The sequence below is a fragment of the Pseudophryne corroboree genome, chromosome 2 (assembly GCF_028390025.1).
Source record: "Pseudophryne corroboree isolate aPseCor3 chromosome 2, aPseCor3.hap2, whole genome shotgun sequence".
Taxonomy (NCBI): Eukaryota; Metazoa; Chordata; class Amphibia; order Anura; family Myobatrachidae; genus Pseudophryne; species Pseudophryne corroboree.
The window spans coordinates 806,163,669-806,178,693 of NC_086445.1; the positions used below are offsets into that span (position 1 = coordinate 806,163,669).

Below are 15,025 nucleotides of genomic sequence, written 5' to 3' on the forward strand. Positions count from 1 at the left end.
CTGATAACAGGATCACTGTAATGTGTATGACAATAAAATCAGATGAATATAGCTGTGAATCAGTGACGTGCGGTAAGGTAAATGGCTGTGGAGGCACTGGCTAGTATCAAATCAATCAAGATTTACCTACACATATGTGCCCAGGGGCTCATATGGGCATTATACAAAGGTGCTGCAGTATATACTGCTGGAAATTGGGTGACTTTTGATTAGAGACATGCCAACAAGGCAAGCAGTCAGGGCCGGTTCTACACCTTGTGGCGCCCAGTGCGAAAGTTTCCACTGGCGCCCCCCCACGGCAAAACAGGGGCGTGGCTTCATAGGGGAGGGTCGTGGCCACAGTTATGACCCCAGTAGGTATGCCCGCAGATTTGCCCCAAGTAGTTGTGCCCCCCAGTTGATTTGCCCCCAGTAGATTTGCCCCCTGTAGCTGTGCCCCCAGTAGTTGTGCCCCCCTGTAGATTTTCCCCCAGTAGCTCTGCCCCCAGTAGTTGTGCCCCCAGTTAATTTGCCCCCAGTAGCTGTTTCCCCTGTAGCAGTGCCCCCTGTAGTTGTTCCCCTAGTAGTTGTGCCCCCGTAGCTGTGCCCCTTGTAGCAGTGCCCCCAGTTGATTTGCCCCCTGTAGCTGTGCCCTCCAGTAGTTGTGCCCCCCTGCAGCTGTGCCCCCAGTAGTTGTGCCCCCAGCAGCTGTGCTCCCAGTTAATTTTCCCCCAGTAGCTGTTTCCCCTGTAGCAGTGCCCCCTGTAGTTGTTCCCCTAGTAGTTGTGCCCCCTGTAGCTGTGCCCCTTGTAGCAGTGCCCCTGTAGTAGTGCCCCAGTAGCTGTTCCCCCTGTAGCAGTGCCCCCAGTATGTGCCCCCTGTAGATGTGCCCCCAGTAGTAGTGCCCCTTGTAGCTGTGCCCCCAGTATGTGCCCCCTGTTGCCGCTTTGAAACCCTAAAACAAAAATCACAATACTTACCAGCCTCGCTCCTGCTTATGGACCGCTGCTGCCGCTGCTGTCTCCGGGCGCTGCAGCCGGGAGCCGGGGAGCGGGGAAGGTGTAATAGTAGCGGCTCTTGCCACGGCGGCGCCCTCAGGGTAGCGGCGCCCCGGGCAAAAAGCCTGCTTGCCCGTGGCAAGAGCCGCTACTGCAAGCAGTATACAGTACTCCAGAGTTTTGAATATAAAAATTATTAGAATAGTATAAAGAACATATTTATAATAACTTCTTTTTATACTTCTTATAATTTTTATAGTCAAAACTCTGGAGTATACTGGACTATGTGCCTAATTCAGACCTGAATGCTGCTGGGCTGCTAATTTTGCTGTCCTGCATTCAGAGAGTCGCCGCCCAAAGGGAGTGTAAATTTGTGTGCGATCGCATGTGTAGGCCGTGCTATAAATATCCTTCAGTCAGCAGACAGCTGCAAATCTGTACGCACCTCACTCACCATCGAATGTTTTTACCACTGTGCGCAGCCCAGGACTTACTCCTACAGTGCGATGAGAACAGGCTGATCGGGTCCGGAGCTGACGTCAGATACACTCCCTGAAAACGCTTAGGAACACCTGCGATTTCCCTGACACTCCCAGAAAACGGTCAGTTACCACCCACGAACGGCCTCTTCCTGTCAATCAGCATGCAAATGGCTGTGCAATTTACATTTTCGCACCAGCTTGTTGCTGTTCGGCGATGCCTATTGTTGTTTGGCGACGCACGTGCGCATTTCGGTGCATATGCATGTGCGGTCTATGGATAATCAACCACTGTGCGAAAACGCACAGAAGCGATCAGGTCTGAATCGGGCCCAATGACAGAACAGGCTCTGCCTCACCTGACCGCACATCACTGCTGTGAATGAGGTATCTACTATATGTCTGGCAATAGATATGTACAATGCAATTGGTAATAGGATATATACACTGTGGATGACAATTAGATATATTCAATATGGCTGGCAATAGACTTTGATTTAGCAAGCTATTAGGGTTTGTACAGTTGGATATTTGCTGTATGTCTTGCATTGGAGTCTATGTTAAGGGGTTTGTGCAATGGGGTCCGTAAAACGTGACTGGTAATAGGCTCTTGCGTAGTGTATTTGGAATTATGTGTTTGATATTGTCTGTAAAACACCAGTTTTGGCCTCTGTTTTAAGCTGGTAGTAACTATGAAGACGAAGCATTGGGCACATTTATCATTAAAAAACAGGAATAGTATTACAGCAGAAGCAAAGTTTACGTACACCCATTTGGAAAAATATCTTCTCAGGTTATTAACCCTTTAATTAGCTGTGACATTTTTCTAGTAGGCTATAGAACCAAAACGTTAAATACAAGAAAAGTGACATTTTTTACTTTATTTGGTGTTTTAGTGAGTCTTTAATTTTTATTAGATCCATATTGCTATCCTGTGCTGTTGGGGAAGCATCCATTCTCCTCATCATATCATAATCCTGTGCCTATCATACTATCGGAAGCCCTCACTAAGCAATCACACAAATGGATGTGTCAATGCCTCCCACATGATCATCTCTGCAAATGCTCTATGTTGCTAGTGCTACAAGTATTCTGATCATCTAATTGGTTAGAGTTTGTACTACCTCTATTCAAAACCACCACGTGTGCTTCATTGCAGGGAATGTGTGACAAATTTCAGGAACCTGATTAGAGAAAGAAGGGTCATTTAAGATGCTAGAAAATAATAGAGTGTGGCATATTTTTCTGCACTATGGTAAAATAGAATACATACGTTTTACCGGCGGACGGGATGCCGGCTGTCAATATCCCGACAGCGGCATCCTGGCCGCCAGAATGCCAGCAGCGGGGCGTGCGCTGAGTCCTGTAATGGGCTCACTGCGCTTGCCACGCTGCGGGCACGGTGGCTCACTGCGCTCGCCACAGGATTTACACCCACTCTATGGGTGTCGTGGACACCCACGAGTGGGAATAGCCTAGGTGCACTGGGATTCTGGCTATTGGGATTTCGCCATCCTGAACGCCAGGATAGCGACTGCCGGCATTTTAACTGCAACCTGGTATAACATAATATGTCCTTATATATAATGGGTGCAGGCTGTTCAGTGCAAAGGGAATCTCTGTGGTGGTTTGCTATGGTATACAATTGTTTTATGCATTCTGAATGAATTTGTAATTTTTACACACAGCCAATCATTTGAAAAAGATTTAAAAAAATCAACATTGAGTAGTAAAGGCCTTAACAAACTCAGGTTTTTTGTAGGTATTATGACACAACATACCCCATCATAGCATCATACAGTGTAACCACTCCCAAGAAAAAAAAATTTTGTACATCCACTTTTTCTTTCTTTTTTTTTATAAAGGTGTGAGTTAAACGTTTTGTCAAAGTATATTTGATTGATTGTATTATGCAGGGTAGGTCTCCCCCAAGTGGTCTGAAAGTTTCAGCTAATCTTTATTTGCTTAAGTAAAAATCCCAAGCAAGAGAGGAGTGAAGAAACCTATTCAATAGTGGCAGTTTCAGGCTTGTGGCAGTACAAGTGTATTACATTTTGCCTCAAGTTTGTTTCTTAATGCTAATATTGTATTGCTGTGAAGTCTGCATCAAGTTTACACTCTGAGCCTATGTGATATGTCATAATGATCATTTTAAATGAGTAGTACTCCGTAAACAGTTACACAACTTGTGCAATTGTAAGTGTAAGACTGTAGGTAAAATAGGTTGAACAAGTCTACAGCAGCATATTAAAAGCCAATAAAGTTCATTTACATTTTTTTTTAAAAAGGGCATAGCTTTCATTTTTGCATTAATGCTTTTAAATGTTCACCCGGTACAGGTGGACAATAAAGATATAGATAGGTACATATCTAGACATCACTTACATACTTTCACTGGGGGGTGGGGGGGACAGGCTGACACATCATTAGACCCCGCCCCCACCATGAGAAAAATGCTGCGATTTGTGGGTCCGCGGACAGGGAACGTGGCATAATGATGCACTTCAGTAGGAAGCGGGTGAAATGCGGAAGGGGTGCCTACTCTTTCGGGGGTGCTGGGAAGTACCTGAAAAAATCGTGAGACTCTCGTAACTTCCAGGAGAGTAGACAAGTATGCTATATACCCTGGTGTTTGGAAGTGCCCAAGAAAATCAATCTCTACTTACAGTACTTTTAGGTATTGCAGGCATAAGTAGATATGAGTATTGTGAAGTCTGCAAGAAGGCAGCCATCTTGGCCCACAGCACCAGATTCTTTCCTGTTCAAATTGGTGCATTATTCTAAAATAGGCATGGGACACCACAAACCAGCACTTGCTCTCTGCTTTTTTTTATTTTTTATTAATGAACCTTAAGCTGGGTACACACCATGCAATATACTAGATGAGACCGCAACGGATCGCAATGATCATCATATATTATGTACCCTCAAATTCACCCGTTTCATGACTTGGGTGATTGCATAGTCCCACTGGATGTTCTGCTCATCCAAGGGGAAGATGCAACCACCCAAGTCATGAAACGGGTGAATTTGAGGGTACATAATATATGATGGTCATTGCAATCCATTGTGGTCTCATCTAATATATTGCATAGTGTGTACCCAGCTTAATGTTCATTAACAAAATATGATGCATTGTGTATTGTGTATCTAGCTTACATGGCATCGTTTTCTCAAGTTTTCTGTTATTTTTTTTACAATGCCATATTGTTCTCTGAAATTTTTGTACTACTTGGTATATTATAAATAATATAACAAGCAGAACAAGTGAATGTGTCATACTGAATATATGAATATTTTGTGAGCTCTTTACTGCTAGGGTGCATGTTTTCCCAGGAAACTGGTGAGTGTGGTTTATTTTGCTGGGAAACTTCCCCAGATCTCCAGCTGATAGTTGATCAAAAACAAATCTAGGTGTCTGTTTACTAAAGCACATAACTTTCTACAGCTTTGTGGGTCTGAATTTACCTCAGTGTTGCATAGTCAAGTGTGGAAAAAAAGTGGATGTTTTGTTAAGACAGATTAGGGCAAAACTGACAAGATAACCGTTCCTTTGTTGGGGCACATACTGTATCATATAAATATCAAAATCAACAGTATCTAAAGCAGCCATTTGAGAAATATAGGCCCATAATTCAAAGTTTACACAGGGACTTAATAAATACATTTAAGCATGCCATATCTATCCATATAAAATGAATCCCTATTTAACATGACATTTGCACACAATGTGGACTATATTTATCCAAACAGATACAAGGGTTTATTTAGAGGTGGATGTATTGCACTCAACATACGTAGGAAGAGTCACATGGAAAAGAAGCAGATTTACGTTACAAATATTTTCAGTTACACGCAGCCTGCTCTACAACACTAGCATTTGTGCCAGAGATATGTCTGAGTGACAAGTGCAAATGCTTACACCTCGTGACAGTGTAAGAAGAGCATGTAGAGGTGGCTTAGCAGTTGTGGTAGTAAATGCTAATGTTACATTGCCCTTTTAAAAAAACAACAACATTTTAATATAATGTAATGATGTGTCATATACATAAGAAATATAAGTGCATGCAGCTTTTAATAAATTCAGACATCACATTTTCAATATAAAATAGATGCAAACACAAAATGACATGCAAACATTTCTTATACTGTCCTTTCAAAACACTTTCCCACAGTTGTCCAAATGGAAATGTCAGGTACTGTAATGGTGGGTACAGTACACGCTATGCAATACGCCAGTGACGTGCGGTTGGGTCAGTGCCTGGTGAGTCACTGGATGATTCACACCTCCTCCCGCCCAATGGAGAAAAAAAAAAAACTATTGGGGTTCCCCATACCTAAACAAAACCAGCACCAGGCTGAACCAGCCAGGGGGAGTAATGCCATAGTAGGGGGACACTTGTTGTGGGGTCCCCCAGGGCTGGAATTCCTCGGAAAGCGGGGCCCCAGAAAAAAAGGGGTTCCCCCTCCCAAGCAACAACCATCCCAGTGCTATGCCCCACTCCCCTGGTGGCAGTGGATGCGGGGTTCATGACATAGTAATATTGTTCTTTACAGGTGGCCTACAGGTCCCAGCAAACCTGCCCCAGCATGCCAGAACTTGGAGAACCACAAGTACCAGCATGCCCGGACATTAAGGGCCTGCTGGCACCTGTAGTGCGCCTGTAAAGAAAATATTAAAATAAATACAAGACACAATTTATTTAAAAAAGTTAATTGTTCAGCATCTCCACCTGGGACCTGGGGAGGGAGGGGGGGGAGAGGCATGGCCTTTGGGCAGCTCTTTTGCATGGCCGCCGCCTCCCAGGACTTCCAGGCGCCTTCTGTCTTTACCTGGGGGGCGGAGGCCTTTGGGCAGCTCTTTTGCATGCCGTGATTGGCTCGCAGCAGCCATCTTAGATTTAAAAAACTATGCTAACGGAGGCTTTACTGTAGACAAATCACATGGCCCTATGTGGGCACTGCCATTATGTAGTGTTAGGACTGCTGATATCAGAGAAGCCTTGACGCTCAGCAGCTAAACATGTTTTTGCAAACGCATGTGACCAATTTCTCTGAAATTCTATTACCAGATTATTATTTGTGCAAACATGCTGGCCCATATACCGTGATCAGGTCACTTCAACACATGGGTCCCTAACATTCCTCATACTATCACATTACAGGTTGAGTCTCCCTTATCCAAAACGCTTGGGACCAGAGGAATTTTGGATATCGGATTTTTCCGTATTTTGGAATAATTGCATACCATAATGAGATATCATGGTGATGGGACCTAAATCTAAGCACAGAATGCATTTATGTTTCATATACACCTTATACACCCAGCCTGAAGGTCATTTTAGCCAATATTTTTTATAACTTTGTGCATTAAACAAAGTGTGTGTACATTCACACAATTCATTTATGTTTCATATACACCTTATACACACAGCCTGAATGTCATTTAATACAATATTTTTAATAACTTTGTGAATTAAACAAAGTTTGTGTACATTGAGCCATCAAAAACAAAGGTTTCACTATCTCAGTCTCGCTCAAAAAAGTCCGTATTTCGGAATATTCCATATTTCGGAATATTTGGATATGGGATACTCAACCTGTATATAAATTCATCCAGGTCTTACTTTTAAATAGTGCCCTTATCAATGATTGATCTGAAATGCATTTCTTTTCCTCCAGGATAGTATTAGAAGTTTCAGCATGATAGCACCTCTTAATATCTTTAGTAATAGGGTGTGCAGTCCAGGCCTCCCCCCCCCCTTTTCCTCTATATTTGTGTATATATTGTACACTGGGAGGCAAGGCTTCCTTCCACTGGTATTCGCACCCCTTCCACTTACCATCAGGTGTTTTAGTTAGCTGGGTTCCTGCATTTCAGATCACACATTGATAAGGGCACTATTTAAAGGTAAGACCTGGATGAATTTATTATTATTATTATTATTATTATCCTTTATTTATATGGCGCCACAAGGGTTCCGCAGCGCCCAATTACATAAATAATCAAACAGGAAAACAGCAACTTACAGTTGATGACAGTATATATAATGTTATAGTATTAGGAATGTTAGGAACCTATGTGATGAAGTTACCTGGTCGCGGTACAGGGATATTCCTAAGACCTGGACTGTTGGGTAGTATTGAGGACCGCGTTTGGGAACCACTATGCAAGATAGTGCTGCTGAAAGGCCTCATGCTCACAAAGTACTGCTGCATCATCCGCCCAGCACCAGCAAGAGATAAATGTGCTGATGCGTTTGCGTCTAATTATGTTGCAGTTACAACTACACGCTATTAATATACTTGACCAATGCTTGCTTCTTCAGGAGTCATGTCAGTGATGCGCAAAAACTATATATGGGCTTATGTATACTAGAGATGAGCGGGTTCAGTTCCTCGGAAACCGAACCCGCCCGAACTTCATGTTTTTTTACACGGGTCCGAGCGACTCGGATCTTCCCGCCTTGCTCGGTTAACCCGAGCGCGCCCGAACGTCATCATCCCGCTGTCGGATTCTCGCGAGGCTCGGATTCTATCGCGAGACTCGGATTCTATATAAGGAGCCGCGCGTCGCCGCCATTTTCACACGTGCATTGAGATTCATAGGGAGAGGACGTGGCTGGCGTCCTCTCCGTTTATAGAGAAGAGAAGAAGAGAGTGAGACTAGAGTAGAGAGAGACACAGTAGTAATTTTGGGGAGCATTAGGAGGAGTACTACTACTTGCTGAAGTGATAGATAGATAGTGTGACTGTATAATGTATATCTGACTTGTGGGGGAGACACTGACAGTGGGGAGCAGTTAGAGTCTGAGAGCAGGACTCAGGAGTACATATAACGTACAGTGCACACTTTTGCTGCCAGAGTGCCACACTGCCATTGTGACCACACTGACCACCAGTATAATATATATTGTGATTGTCTGCTTAGGAGTACTACTTGCAAGTTGCTGATAGTGTGACCAGTGACCTGACCACCAGTTTAATAATCACCACCAGTTTAATATATATATATATATATATATATATATATATATAATTGTATATAATATATATATAATATTGTATACCACCTACCCGGTTTTTTTTTTCTTTCTTCTTCTTTATACATACTACCATAGTAGCTTACTGTAGCAGTCTGCGGTGCTGCTGAGCTGACAGTGTCCAGCAGGTCCGTCATCAGTCATTACATAATAAATATATATACCTGTCCGGCTGCAGTACTAGTGATATTATATATATATATATATATATATATTAATTTCATCTCATTATCATCCAGTCTGTATTAGCAGCAGACACAGTACGGTAGTCCACGGCTGTAGCTACCTCTGTGTCGGCAGTCGCTGGTCCATCCATAATTGTATACCACCTACCCGTGTTTTTTTTTTTCTTTCTTCTTGATACATACTACTATAGTAGCTTACTGTAGCAGTCTGCGGTGCTGCTGAGCTGACAGTGTCCAGCAGGTCCGTCATCAGTCATTACATAATAAATATATATACCTGTCCGGCTGCAGTACTAGTGATATTATATATATATATATATATATTAATTTCATCTCATTATCATCCAGTCTATATTAGCAGCAGACACAGTACGGTAGTCCACGGCTGTAGCTACCTCTGTGTCGGCAGTCGCTGGTCCATCCATAATTGTATACCACCTACCCGTGTTTTTTTTTTTCTTTCTTCTTGATACATACTACTATAGTAGCTTACTGTAGCAGTCTGCGGTGCTGCTGAGCTGACAGTGTCCAGCAGGTCCGTCATCAGTCATTACATAATAAATATATATACCTGTCCGGCTGCAGTACTAGTGATATTATATATATATATATATATTAATTTCATCTCATTATCATCCAGTCTATATTAGCAGCAGACACAGTACGGTAGTCCACGGCTGTAGCTACCTCTGTGTCGGCAGTCGCTGGTCCATCCATAATTGTATACCACCTACCCGTGTTTTTTTTTCTTTCTTCTTGATACATACTACTATAGTAGCTTACTGTAGCAGTCTGCGGTGCTGCTGAGCTGACAGTGTCCAGCAGGTCCGTCATCAGTCATTACATAATAAATATATATACCTGTCCGGCTGCAGTACTAGTGATATTATATATATATATATATATATATATATATTAATTTCATCTCATTATCATCCAGTCTATATTAGCAGCAAACACAGTACGGTAGTCCACGGCTGTAGCTACCTCTGTGTCGGCAGTCGCTGGTCCATCCATAATTGTATACCACCTACCCGTGTTTTTTTTTTTCTTTCTTCTTGATACATACTACTATAGTAGCTTACTGTAGCAGTCTGCGGTGCTGCTGAGCTGACAGTGTCCAGCAGGTCCGTCATCAGTCATTACATAATAAATATATATACCTGTCCGGCTGCAGTACTAGTGATATTATATATATATATATATTAATTTCATCTCATTATCATCCAGTCTATATTAGCAGCAGACACAGTACGGTAGTCCACGGCTGTAGCTACCTCTGTGTCGGCAGTCGCTGGTCCATCCATAATTGTATACCACCTACCCGTGTTTTTTTTTTTTTCTTTCTTCTTGATACATACTACTATAGTAGCTTACTGTAGCAGTCTGCGGTGCTGCTGAGCTGACAGTGTCCAGCAGGTCCGTCATCAGTCATTACATAATAAATATATATACCTGTCCGGCTGCAGTACTAGTGATATTATATATATATATATATATTAATTTCATCTCATTATCATCCAGTCTATATTAGCAGCAGACACAGTACGGTAGTCCACGGCTGTAGCTACCTCTGTGTCGGCAGTCGCTGGTCCATCCATAATTGTATACCACCTACCCGTGTTTTTTTTCTTTTCTTTCTTCTTGATACGTACTACTATAGTAGCTTACTGTAGCAGTCTGCGGTGCTGCTGAGCTGACAGTGTCCAGCAGGTCCGTCATCAGTCATTACATTATAAATATATATACCTGTCCGGCTGCAGTACTAGTGATATTATATATATATATATATATATATTAATTTCATCTCATTATCATCTAGTCTATATTAGCAGCAGACATAGTACGGTAGTCCACGGCTATAGCTACCTCTGTGTCGGCAGTCGCTGGTCCATCCATAAGTATACTAGTATCCATCCATCTCCATTGTTTACCTGAGGTGCCTTTTAGTTGTGCCTATTAAAATATGGAGAACAAAGATGTTGAGGTTCCAAAATTAGGGAAAGATCAAGATCCACTTCCACCTCGTGCTGAAGCTGCTGCCACTAGTCATGGCCGAGACGATGAAATGCCAGCAACGTCGTCTGCCAAGGCCGATGCCCAATGTCATAGTACAGAGCATGTAAAATCCAAAACACCAAATATCAGTAAAAAAAGGACTCCAAAATCTAAAATAAAATTGTCGGAGGAGAAGCGTAAACTTGCCAATATGCCATTTACCACACGGAGTGGCAAGGAACGGCTGAGGCCCTGGCCTATGTTCATGGCTAGTGGTTCAGCTTCACATGAGGATGGAAGCACTCAGCCTCTCGCTAGAAAAATGAAAAGACTCAAGCTGGCAAAAGCACCGCAAAGAACTGTGCGTTCTTCGAAATCCCAAATCCACAAGGAGAGTCCAATTGTGTCGTTTGCGATGCCTGACCTTCCCAACACTGGACGTGAAGAGCATGCGCCTTCCACCATTTGCACGCCCCCTGCAAGTGCAGGAAGGAGCACCCGCAGTCCAGTTCCTGATAGTCAGATTGAAGATGTCAGTGTTGAAGTACACCAGGATGAGGAGGATATGGGTGTTGCTGGCGCTGGGGAGGAAATTGACCAGGAGGATTCTGATGGTGAGGTGGTTTGTTTAAGTCAGGCACCCGGGGAGACACCTGTTGTCCGTGGGAGGAATAGGGCCGTTGACATGCCTGGTGAAAATACCCAAAAAATCAGCTCTTCGGTGTGGAAGTATTTCACCAGAAATGCGGACAACATTTGTCAAGCCGTGTGTTGCCTTTGTCAAGCTGTAATAAGTAGGGGTAAGGACGTTAACCACCTCGGAACATCCTCCCTTATACGTCACCTGCAGCGCATTCATAATAAGTCAGTGACAAGTTCAAAAACTTTGGGCGACAGCGGAAGCAGTCCACTGACCAGTAAATCCCTTCCTCTTGTAACCAAGCTCACGCAAACCACACCACCAACTCCCTCAGTGTCAATTTCCTCCTTCCCCAGGAATGCCAATAGTCCTGCAGGCCATGTCACTGGCAATTCTGACGAGTCCTCTCCTGCCTGGGATTCCTCCGATGCATCCTTGCGTGTAACGCCTACTGCTGCTGGCGCTGCTGTTGTTGCTGCTGGGAGTCGATGGTCATCCCAGAGGGGAAGTCGTAAGCCCACTTTTACTACTTCCACCAAGCAATTGACTGTCCAACAGTCCTTTGCGAGGAAGATGAAATATCACAGCAGTCATCCTGTGGCAAAGCGGATAACTGAGGCCTTGACAACTATGTTGGTGTTAGACGTGCGTCCGGTATCCGCCGTTAGTTCACAGGGAACTAGACAATTTGTTGAGGTAGTGTGCCCCCGTTACCAAATACCATCTAGGTTCCACTTCTCTAGGCAGGCGATACCGAGAATGTACACGGACGTCAGAAAAAGACTCACCAGTGTCCTAAAAAATGCAGTTGTACCCAATGTCCACTTAACCACGGACATGTGGACAAGTGGAGCAGGGCAGGGTCAGGACTATATGACTGTGACAGCCCACTGGGTAGATGTATGGACGCTCGCCGCAAGAACAGCAGCGGCGGCACCAGTAGCAGCATCTCTCAAACGCCAACTCTTTCCTAGGCAGGCTACGCTTTGTATCACCGGTTTCCAGAATACGCACACAGCTGAAAACCTCTTACGGCAACTGAGGAAGATCATCGCGGAATGGCTCACCCCAATTGGACTCTCCTGTGGATTTGTGGCATCGGACAACGCCAGCAATATTGTGTGTGCATTAAATATGGGCAAATTCCAGCACGTCCCATGTTTTGCACGTACCTTGAATTTGGTGGTGCAGAATTTTTTAAAAAACGACAGGGGCGTGCAAGAGATGCTGTCGGTGGCCAGAAGAATTGCGGGACACTTTCGGAGGACAGGCACCACGTACAGAAGACTGGAGCACCACCAAAAACGCCTGAACCTGCCCTGCCATCATCTGAAGCAAGAAGTGGTAACGAGGTGGAATTCAACCCTATATATGCTTCAGAGGTTGGAGGAGCAGCAAAAGGCCATTCAAGCCTATACAATTGAGCACGATATAGGAGGTGGAATGTACCTGTCTCAAGCGCAGTGGAGAATGATTTCAACGTGGTGCAAGGTTCTGCAACCTTTTGAACTTGCCACACGTGAAGTCAGTTCAGACACTGCCAGCCTGAGTCAGGTCATTCCCCTCATCAGGCTTTTGCAGAAGAAGCTGGAGACATTGAAGGAGGAGCTAACACAGAGCGATTCCGCTAGGCATGTGGGACTTGTGGATGGAGCCCTTAATTCGCTTAACAAGGATTCACGGGTGGTCAATCTGTTGAAATCAGAGCACTACATTTTGGCCACCGTGCTCGATCCTAGATTTAAAACCTACCTTGGATCTCTCTTTCCGGCAGACACAAGTCTGCTGGGGTTCAAAGACCTGCTGGTGACAAAATTGTCAAGTCAAGCGGAACGCGACCTGTCAACATCTCCTCCTTCACATTCTCCCGCAACTGGGGGTGGGAGGAAAAGGCTCAGAATTCCGAGCCCACCCGCTGGCGGTGATGCAGGGCAGTCTGGAGCGACTGCTGATGCTGACATCTGGTCCGGACTGAAGGACCTGACAACGATTACGGACATGTCGTCTACTGTCACTGCATATGATTCTCTCCCCATTGAAAGAATGGTGGAGGATTATATGAGTGACCGCATCCAAGTAGGCACGTCAGACAGTCCGTACTTATACTGGCAGGAAAAAGAGGCAATTTGGAGGCCCTTGCACAAACTGGCTTTATTCTACCTAAGTTGCCCTCCCACAAGTGTGTACTCCGAAAGAGTGTTTAGTGCCGCCGCTCACCTTGTCAGCAATCGGCGTACGAGGTTACTTCCAGAAAATGTGGAGAAGATGATGTTCATTAAAATGAATTATAATCAATTCCTCCGTGGAGACATTGACCAGCAGCAATTGCCTCCACAAAGTAGTACACAGGGAGCTGAGATGGTGGATTCCAGTGGGGACGAATTGATAATCTGTGAGGAGCGGGATGTACACGGTGATATATCGGAGGATGATGATGAGGTGGACATCTTGCCTCTGTAGAGCCAGTTTGTGCAAGGAGAGATTAATTGCTTCTTTTTCGGTGGGGGTCCAAACCAACCCGTCATTTCAGTCACAGTCGTGTGGCAGACCCTGTCACTGAAATGATGGGTTGGTTAAAGTGTGCATGTCCTGTTTATACAACATAAGGGTGGGTGGGAGGGCCCAAGGACAATTCCATCTTGCACCTCTTTTTTCTTTCATTTTTATTTGCGTCATGTGCTGTTTGGGGAGTGTTTTTTGGAAGGGCCATCCTGCGTGCCACTCCTAAATGGGCCAGGTGTTTGTGTCGGCCACTAGGGTCGCTTATCTTACTCACACAGCTACCTCATTGCGCCTCTTTTTTTCTTCTTTGCGTCATGTGCTGTTTGGGGAGTGTTTTTTGGAAGGGCCATCCTGCGTGCCACTGCAGTGCCACTCCTAGATGGGCCAGGTGTTTGTGTCGGCCACTAGGGTCGCTTATCTTACTCACACAGCTACCTCATTGCGCCTCTTTTTTTCTTCTTTGCGTCATGTGCTGTTTGGTGAGTGTTTTTGGAAGGGCCATCCTGCGTGACACTGCAGTGCCACTCCTAGATGGGCCAGGTGTTTGTGTCGGCCACTAGGGTCGCTTATCTTACTCACACAGCTACCTCATTGCGCCTTTTTTTCTTCTTTGCGTCATGTGCTGTTTGGGGAGTGTTTTTTGGAAGGGCCATCCTGCGTGACACTGCAGTGCCACTCCTAGATGGGCCAGGTGTTTGTGTCGGCCACTAGGGTCGCTTATCTTACTCACACAGCTACCTCATTGCGCCTCTTTTTTTCTTCTTTGCGTCATGTGCTGTTTGGGGAGTGTTTTTTGGAAGGGCCATCCTGCGTGACACTGCAGTGCCACTCCTAGATGGGCCAGGTGTTTGTGTCGGCCACTAGGGTCGCTTATCTTACTCACACAGCTACCTCATTGCGCCTCTTTTTTTCTTCTTTGCGTCATGTGCTGTTTGGGGAGTGTTTTTGGAAGGGCCATCCTGCGTGACACTGCAGTGCCACTCCTAGATGGGCCAGGTGTTTGTGTCGGCCACTAGGGTCGCTTATCTTACTCACACAGCTACCTCATTGCGCCTTTTTTTCTTCTTTGCGTCATGTGCTGTTTGGGGAGTGTTTTTTGGAAGGGCCATCCTGCGTGACACTGCAGTGCCACTCCTAGATGGGCCAGGTGTTTGTGTCGGCCACTAGGGTCGCTTATCTTACTCACACAGCTACCTCATTG

General features: G+C 44.8%; 1 long non-coding RNA gene across 1 annotated transcript in view; it reads left to right on the forward strand.

The window, feature by feature from the left end:
• Positions 1 to 1,462: 1,462 nt before the first annotated feature.
• The window catches only part of LOC135051270 (uncharacterized), a 33,452-nt gene continuing 19,889 nt past the window's right edge, over positions 1,463 to 15,025 (forward strand). The window contains exon 1 of the long non-coding RNA XR_010242147.1: positions 1,463 to 1,579. This is a non-coding gene — a long non-coding RNA (uncharacterized LOC135051270). The remainder of the gene's footprint in view (positions 1,580 to 15,025) is intronic.